Genomic DNA, 9126 nt, shown 5'->3' with positions numbered 1-9126 from the left:
TCCGAAGCGGGGTTACTGGAGCGCCCCCTCTTTTTTTGTCAGAGCGTTTGGTGGGGTTTCTCGCATTGGCTCTTCCCAGGCCCGGTTGTTGGGTGCGCTCCCACCCTGGCGCGCGCGAAGTTGGAAGTTGGGTTAATTGCCCGGGCGCGCACCTTCGCCAGGGTGGGCACCTTGGTGCGCACACCTTGGCTGGGCTGCGCACCAGGGCGGGCTCAAGATGGCACCAGCATTCCCTTTTTCTCACTATCTTTCAAAACGGAAATTTTAAAATCTCGTTTTCTTTTGCCTTTTATGGAAATTAGTGAAGGCATCGCATCAAAGGTGCGCACCTCGCTGCCCACCTTGGTGTGCTCCGAGGTGCCCACCACGGTGCGCTCCGAGGTGCCCACCACGGTGCGCAACGCCGGTGCGAACCCGGGAGCGCCCCGATGTGTGCTCCAAGGTGCGGCGTGCACGAAGCCGGACCCCGGTTTGCCCCGGGTGCGCACCTCGCGTGCACCTTGGTGCGCACACCTTGGCTGGGTTGCGCGGCCTGGTGGGCACCATGGTGCGCACCAAGGAGCGCTCCGAAGTGTGCTCCAAGGTGCGGCGTGCACGAAGTCCTAGCCCGGTTTGCCCCGGGTGCGCACCTTCGCCGCGGTGGGCACCATGGCGTGCACGAAGTCGGAGCCCGGTTTGCCCCGGGTGCGCACCTCGCGTGCACCTTCGCCGGGGTGGGCACCTCGGCTGGGTTGCGCGCCCTGGTGCGCACCAAGGAGCGCTCCGAAGTGTGCTCCAAGGTGCGGCGTGCACGAAGTCGGAGCCCGGTTTGCCCCGGGTGCGCACCTTCGCCGCGGTGGGCACCCTGGTGCGCACCATGGCGTGCACGAAGTCGGAGCCCGGTTTGCCCCGGGTGCGCACCTCGCGTGCACCTTCGGCGGGGTTGCGCGCCCTGGTGCGCACCAAGGAGCGCTCCGAAGTGTGCTCCAAGGTGCGGCGTGCACGAAGTCGGAGCCCGGTTTGCCCCGGGTGCGCACCTCGCGTGCACCTTCGGCGGGGTTGCGCGCCCTGGTGGGCACCATGGTGCGCACCAAGGAGCGCTCCGAAGTGTGCTCCAAGGTGCGGCGTGCACGAAGTCGGAGCCCGGTTTGCCCCGGGTGCGCACCTCGCGTGCACCTTCGCCGCGGTGGGCACCATGGCGTGCACGAAGTCGGAGCCCGGTTTGCCCCGGGTGCGCACCTCGCGTGCACCTTTGCCGCGGTGGGCACCATGGCGTGCACGAAGTCGGAGCCCGGTTTGCCCCGGGTGCGCACCTCGCGTGCACCTTCGCTGGGGTGGGCACCTCGGCTGGGTTGCGCGCCCTGGTGCGCACCAAGGAGCGCTCCGAAGTGTGCTCCAAGGTGCGGCGTGCACGAAGTCGGAGCCCGGTTTGCCCCGGGTGCGCACCTCGCGTGCACCTTCGCCGCGGTGGGCACCATGGCGTGCACGAAGTCGGAGCCCGGTTTGCCCCGGGTGCGCACCCCGCGTGCACCTTCGCCGGGGTGGGCACCTCGGCTGGGTTGCGCGCCCTGGTGCGCACCAAGGAGCGCTCCGAAGTGTGCTCCAAGGTGCGGCGTGCACGAAGTCGGAGCCCGGTTTACCCCGGGTGCGCACCTCGCGTGCACCTTCGCCGCGGTGGGCACCTTGGCTGGGTTGGGCACCATTGAGCGCTCCGAAGTGTGCTCCAAGGTGCGCACCATGGCCCTCCAAGGTGCGCAGCATGGCGTGCACGAAGTCGGAGCCCGGTTTGCCCCGGGTGCGCACCTCGCGTGCACCTTCGCCAGGGTGGGCACCTCGGTGCGCACACCTTCTCAATGTTTTCTTGCCTTTTCTGGAAATTGGTGAAGGCAGCGCATCAAAGGTGCGCACCTCGGTGTGCTCCGAGGTGCGAACCCGAGAGCGCTCCGAGGTGCCCACGAAGTCGAAAGTCGGGTTAATTGCATTGTTTTCCCCGGGTGCGCTCCGAGGTGCGCAACATCGGTGCGCACCAAGGAGGGCTCCGAAGTGTGCTCCAAGGTGCGCACGATTCGGAGCTCGGTTTGCCCGGGGTGCGCACACCTTGGCTGGGTTGCGCACCCTTTGTGCGCTCCAAGGTGCGCACGAAGTCGGAGCTCGGTTTGCCCCGGGTGCGCACCTTCGCCAGGGTGCGCACCTTGATGCGCACGCCTTGGCTGGGCTGCGCACCTTGGTGGGCGCCATGGTGCGCACCTTTCGTGCGCTCCAAGGTGCGCACGAAGTCGGAGCTCGGTTTGCCCCGGGTGCGCACCTTGGTGGGCGCCATGGTGCACTCCGAGGTGCCCAAGATTGGTGCGCACCAAGGAGCGCTCCGAAGTGCGCTCCAAGGTGCGCAGGTGCGCGCGAAGTCGAAAGTTGGGTTAATTGTCCGGTTTGCCTCGGGTGCGCACCTTGCGTGCACCTTCGCCAGGGTGGGCGCCTTGGTGCGCACACCTTGGCTGGGCTGCGCACCCGGGCGCGCACACCTTGGCACCCGCGTTTCCTTCATTTTAAATTTTTTTTTTTTACAATCTCTCAAGTGGGAAATTCTATAATCTCAACTTTTTTTGCCTTTTCAGGAAACTTTTGAATGGAGCGCATCATTGGTGCGCTCCGAAGTGTGCTCCAAGGTGCGCACCTCTGGTGTGCTCCAAAGCTCTCTCCAGCTGCGTGCACCTGCCCCGGCCGCGCACCCGGCCCCGCCCAGCTTCGCTCACCTGTCCCGGGCGTCTGGTGCGGAACCTTAGAGTAAGAAACATCACCGTGCACCTTGGCCAACGTGCGCGACTCGACCGAGCGCGCACTGGCCGAGGTGCACACCGATTTCACCTGGGTGCGCGCGCAGCACCTCGGGCGCACCGGGGTGCGCGCACAACGCCCGGGTTGCACCGTGGCCTGTGTGCTCGGGGCGCCTCGGGTGCGCGCTCGGTGTCGCCCCCCGCGCGCGCGGTAGTGCGGGCAGCGCACCCCGGCCCGGCCCGGCCCCGACGAGAACGCAAACGGGCAAAAGGTTTATTCAAATAGCATTGCGACGCCCGGCGAAAAACTAAAAAAGGGTGCAACACCGGGACTTCCCGGGAGGTCACCCATCCCAGTACTACTCCGGCCCAAGCGCGCTTAACTGCGGAGTTCTGATGGGATCCGGTGCACTAACGCTGGTATGATCGCACCCGTTATGAGCTTGTCGCAGTGTGTACTTAGCAAACCGCGACCCACGTGCGAATCCACCCCGGCCACCCACCCCCGTCGAGGTGCACACCCTCCCTCGCGAAGTGCGCCCCGTTCGCCAAGTGTGAGCCCTGCCCGGGTGCGCGCACCTTGCTAGGGCGTCGGGTGTGCACCCGGCCCGGCCTACGTGCGTGCACCTGGACGGGGCGTCGTGTGCGTGCAGTGTCCCGTCTGCAACGCGGTGCCCACACACCACCTCGGGCGCAACGACCTGCGCTCACATGTGGGCCGAGTGCACCTTGGTGCATGTTCGGGGCGCCTCGGGTGCACGCTCGATCTTGCCCCGGTGCACCAAGGCGCTCGGTTTGCCCCGGGTGCGCACTTGGTGCAAGGTGGGCACCCAAAATAGGGATCAAGCACCAAAACACAAGTTTCGGGATGCAAAATGGGACCCAAGGACCACAAATGCGTTCCAAGACCCATGATGGGTCCACGAGAACAAAAATGTGTTCCGAGACTTAATAAACAAATATTGGGTTTTAGGAGAAGAAACATGCTCTGATGCCCAAAACGAGAATCGACCCCGAAAAGGCCACAGGCCAAAAGTGGGATGCGAGACAAAAAAAAATGGGACCCGAGGACCAAAATTGGGTTCCCAGGTCGAAGACAGGGCAACCGGACAAGAAACGACCTCTAAGGCTCGAAATGAGTCCCGACGACTAAAACTTGACAAGAAGCACCCATCAGGCACCCAACTCGACACCCATGGGATGCCGACCCACCCGGGCTTCCACCTAGCACACCTTGGCACCCACCCACCCTCGCACCCAACCTCGCACCCAACTTAGCACCTTTGAACCCACATTGGCACTCACCCTGACCCTGGCACCTTGGAACCCACATTGGCACTCACCTTGACCCTGGCACCCACCTTTGCACTCACCTTGGGACCCACCCTGGCTCCCACCTCGGCACCCACCCAGACACCCACCTTGGTTCCTTGGCACCCACCTTGGATCCTTGGCACCCACCCCGACACCCACCTTGGCACGCAACTTGGCTACTTGCCACCCACCTTGGCTCCTTGACGCCCACCCCGACAACCACCCCGTGACCTACCCTGGCTAGGGTTGGTGCACACCCACCCTGGTGCCCACCTTGGCACCCACCCCATGACCCACCTTGGCACGCACCTTAGTACCCACCCCGTTACCCACCCTAGGACCCACCCCGTGACCCACCTTGGCCAGGGTGGGTGCACCCACCCTGGTGCCCACCTTGGCACCCACCCATCCTAGCACCCAGCCTGTGACCGGGCTTGGAACCCAACCTTGCACCCGTCTTGGCCAGTGTGGGTGCGCACCCATCCTGGCACCCACGTTGTGACACACCCTTTAACCCACGCACCCTAGCAGCCACGTTGGCACCCACCTTGGAACACAACCTAGCAACTTGGCACCCACCCCGTGACCCACCTTGGCATCCACCATAGCAGTCGCCCACTTGGCACCCACCTTGGAACCCAAGTTGGCACCCACCTCGGCACCCACCTTGACACTTGTGGACCCACCTTGCCACTCACCCTAGCATCGACCCATCCTAGCACCCACCCTGGCACCTTTGCACCCTAGCACTCACCCATCCTAGCACCTAACCTGTGACCCACCTTGACACTCACCCTCGCACCCACCTTGGAACCCAACCTAGCACCCACCCACCCTGACACCAACCCTAGCACCTACCCACCCTTGCACCCACCCTGTGACCCATCTTGGCACCCACCCATCCTACCACTCAACCTATCACCCACCTTCTCACCCACCTTGGCATCCACCTTAGCACCCACCCACACTGGCACCTTGGCACCCACCTCGGGCAAGGTGGGTGCACACCCACCCTGACACCCAATTTAGAACCAACCGAGCATGTTACCCACCTTGGCACCCACATTGCAGCCCACCCTAGTACCCACCCTATGACCCACATTGGCATCCACACCCTAGCACCCAGGCACCTCGACACCCGCCTTGACACGCACCCTAGCACTAAACCTGTGACCCACCTTGGAACTCACCCTAGAACCCACCCACCCTGTGAACCACCTTGGCATCCACCTTAGCACCCACCCACCTTGGCACCCACTCTAGCACTCACCCATCCTAACACCCAACTTGTTACCCACCTTGGCACCCGCCCTCGCGTCCACCTTGAAACCCACCCTAGCACCCACCCACGCAGGAGCCCACCTTGGCACCCAACCTAACACCCACGCATCCTGGCACCCAACTTGTGACCCACCTTGGAACCCACCCTAGTACCCACCTTTGAACCCACTATATCACCAACCCACCTTGGCACCCACCCTATGACCCTCTTTGGAATCCACCCTAGCACGCACCCACCCTGGCACCCACCATGGAGCGCACCCTAGCACCCACCCACCTCGGCACGCACCTCAACACCCACCTTGGTGTGCGCACTGCGCCAACCTCTCAAAGACCCTATGTGGTGCGCTCCAAAGTGTACACCTTTGGTGCGCTCCAAGGTGCGCACCTTTGGTGCACACCGAGGTGCACACCAAAGTGTGCACCGAGGTGAGCACCAAAGTGCACTCCAAGGTGCACACCAAGGCGTGCACCTTTGGTGCGGTCAATGCAAACGAATTCGGAAGTTGGGGTCGATGTCCTAATCGCTGCTGCAGACTACACGTATGAGAATCGGACAAATAGCTTTATATAGGGGAGGTGTTGCGTTTGATGGGTCGACTCCCCTGGTTGTGTGCACTGCACCAACTTCAAAGACCCTGTCTTGTTTAAGAAGTCAAAAGTTGGGGTGGATGTCCTAATCATTGCTGCAGTCTACGCATGTATGAGAATCAGACAAATAGCTTATATAGGGGAGGTGTTGCATTCGGTGGGTTGACTCCCCTGGTTGTGCGCACTGCGCCAACCTCAAAGACCCCGCATAGCAGAAGAAGTCGGAAGTCGGATTTTGGTGAGCACCAAGGCGTGCACCTTTGGTGCGGTCAACGCAGACGAATTCAGAAGTTGGGGTGGATGTCCTAATCGTTGTTGCAGGCTACACATGTATGAGAATCAGACAAATAGCTTATATAGGGGAGGTGTTGGGTTTGATGGGTCAACTCCCTTGGTTGTGCGCATTACGCCAACCTCAAAGACCTTGTTTTCGTTAAGAAGTCAAAAGTTGGGGTCAATGTCCTAATGGCTCCTGTAGGCTACACATGTATGAGAATCGGACAAATAGCTTATATAGGGGAGGTGTTGGGTTTGATGGGTCGACTCCCCTGGTTGTGCGCATTACGTCAACCTCAAAGACCTTGTTTTCGTTAAGAAGTCAAAAGTTGGGGTCGATGTCCTAATTGCTCCTGTAGACTACACATGTATGAGAATCAGACAAATAGCTTATATAGGGGAGGTGTTGGGTTTGATGGGTTGACTCCCCTAGTTGTTCGCATTACACCAACCTCAAAGACCTTGTTTTCGTTTAGAAGCCGAAAGTTGGGGTCGATGTCCTAATTGCTCCTGCAGGCTACGCATGTATGAGAATCAGACAAATAGCTTATATAGGGGAGGTGTTGGGTTTGATGGGTCGACTCCCCTGGTTGTGCGCATTGCGCCAACCTCAAAGACCCTGCATTGCGGATGAAGTCGAAAGTCAGAGTTTGGTGTGCTACAAGGTGTGGTCGAAGGTGCTCACCTAGGTGTGCACCTTTGGAGCGCAGGAAAAGTGCCCTCCAAAAGTGCGCACCTTTGGAGTGCACAAAAGTGCCCTCCAAAAGTGCGCACCTTTGGAGCGCACAAAAGTGCCCTCCAAAAAGTGCCCTCCAAAAGTGCGCACCTTTGGAGCGCACAAAAGTGCCCTCCAAAAAGTGCCCTCCAAAAGTGCGCACCTTTGGAGTGCAGAAAAGTGCCCTCCAAAAAGTGCCCTCCAAAAGTGTGCACCTTTGGAGTGCACAAAAGTGCCCTCCAAAAGTGCGCACCTTTGGAGCGCAGAAAAGTGCCCTCCAAAAAGTGCCCTCCAAAAGTGCGCACCTTTGGAGCGCAGAAAAGTGCCCTCCAAAAAGTGCCCTCCAAAAGTGCGCACCTTTGGAGCGCAGAAAAGTGCCCTCCAAAAAGTGCCCTCCAAAAGTGCGCACCTTTGGAGCGCAGAAAAGTGCCCTCCAAAAAGTGCCCTCCAAAAGTGCGCACCTTTGGAGCGCACAAAAGTGCCCTCCAAAAAGTGCCCTCCAAAAGTGCGCACCTTTGGAGCGCACAAAAGTGCCCTCCAAAAGTGCGCACCTTTGGAGCGCACAAAAGTGCCCTCCAAAAGTGCGCACTTTTGGTGCGCACCAAGGCGCTGGTTCGGTCGTTGCAGGCGAGTTCGGAAGTTGGGGTCGATGTCCTGAGCGGAGGTGCAAACTACACAGGTGTCGGAATCGGACAAATAGCTTATATAGGGGAGGTGTATGCTTCGATGGGTCGACTCCCCAGGTTGAGCGCACCGCGCCAACCTCAAAGACCCTACGGTATGGATGAAGTCGGAAGTTGGGTCCGATGACCGATTCGATTAGTAGGTATGCTCATGAGGTCGGAATTTGGGTCCGATGACCTGCCATGTGCAGGAAGGCGAATGTTGGCACTGTGCGTTGCAAGGTGCACACCAAGGTGCTGGTGCGGTCTTTTTAGTCGAGTTCGGAAGTTGGGGTCGATGTCCTGATCGGAGGTGCAAGCTACACAGGTGTGGGAATCGGACAAATAGCTTATATAGGGGAGGTGTATGCTTCGTTGGGTCGACTCCCCGGGTTGAGCGCACCGCGCCAACCTCAAAGACCCTACGGTATGGATGAAGTCGGAAGTTGGGTCCGATGACCGATTCGATATGTAGGCATACTCGCGAGGTCGGAATTTGGGTCCGATGACCTGCCATGTGCAGGAAGGCGAATGTTGGCACTGTGCGTTGCAAGGTGCGCACCAAGGCGCTGGTTCGGTCGTTGCAGGCGAGTTCGGAAGTTGGGGTCGATGTCCTGATCGGAGGTGCAAACTACACAGGTGTGGGAATCGGACAAATAGCTTATATAGGGGAGGTGTATGCTTCGTTGGGTCGACTCCCCGGGTTGAGCGCACCGCGCCAACCTCAAAGACCCTACGGTATGGATGAAGTCGGAAGTTGTGTCCGATGACCGATTCGATATGTAGGCATACTCGCGAGGTCGGAATTTGGGTCCGATGACCTGCCATGTGCAGGAAGGCGAATGTTGGGACTGTGCGTCGCAAGGTGCGCACCAAGGCGCTGGTGCCGTCGTTGCAGTCGAGTTCGGAAGTTGGGGTCGATGTCCTGGTCAGAGGTGCAAACTACACAGGTGTGGGAATCGGACAAATAGCTTATATAGGGGAGGTGTATGCTTCGATGGGTCGACTCCCCGGGTTGAGCGCACCGCGCCAACCTCAAAGACCCTACAGTATGGATGAAGTCGGAAGTTGGGTCCGATGACCGATTCGATACGTAGGCATATTGGCGAGGTCTGAATTTGTGTCCGATGACCTGCCATGCGCAGGAAGGCGGAATTTGGGTCCGATGACCGAGTTGATGGCGTGCCATGCGCAGAAAGGCGGAATTTGGGTCCGATGACCGAGTTGATGTTGATGGCCCGCCATGCACAGGAAGGCGGAATTTGGGTCCGATGACCGATTTGAAGGCGTGCCATGCGCAGAAAGGCGGAGTTTGGGTCCGATGACCGAGTTGATATTGATGGCCCGCCATGCGCAGGAAGGCGGAATTTGGGTCCGATGACCTGACATACGCATGGAGTCCGACTCGGGGGCCGATGTTCGATTCGATGACTTGCATTGTGGGTAAAGTCGGAAGTTGTGGTCTTTGACCCGATTCGATGACCAGACTTCGGCTGCTTGAGAATCGGACAAATAACTTATATAGGGGAGGTAGTGT

At 59.7% G+C, this 9126-nt stretch overlaps 1 non-coding gene across 1 annotated transcript; it reads right to left on the bottom strand.

Moving 5' to 3' along the window:
- Positions 1-3065: 3065 nt before the first annotated feature.
- LOC131861732 (5S ribosomal RNA) lies at positions 3066-3184 on the bottom strand. The gene has a single exon (XR_009360764.1). It is a non-coding gene; the product is annotated as a 5S ribosomal RNA (ribosomal RNA).
- Positions 3185-9126: the final 5942 nt, after the last annotated feature.

The sequence above is a fragment of the Cryptomeria japonica genome, unplaced genomic scaffold, assembly GCF_030272615.1.
Source record: "Cryptomeria japonica unplaced genomic scaffold, Sugi_1.0 HiC_scaffold_32, whole genome shotgun sequence".
Lineage (NCBI taxonomy): Eukaryota > Viridiplantae > Streptophyta > Pinopsida > Cupressales > Cupressaceae > Cryptomeria > Cryptomeria japonica.
This window is presented reverse-complemented; position numbering and strand designations above follow the sequence as displayed.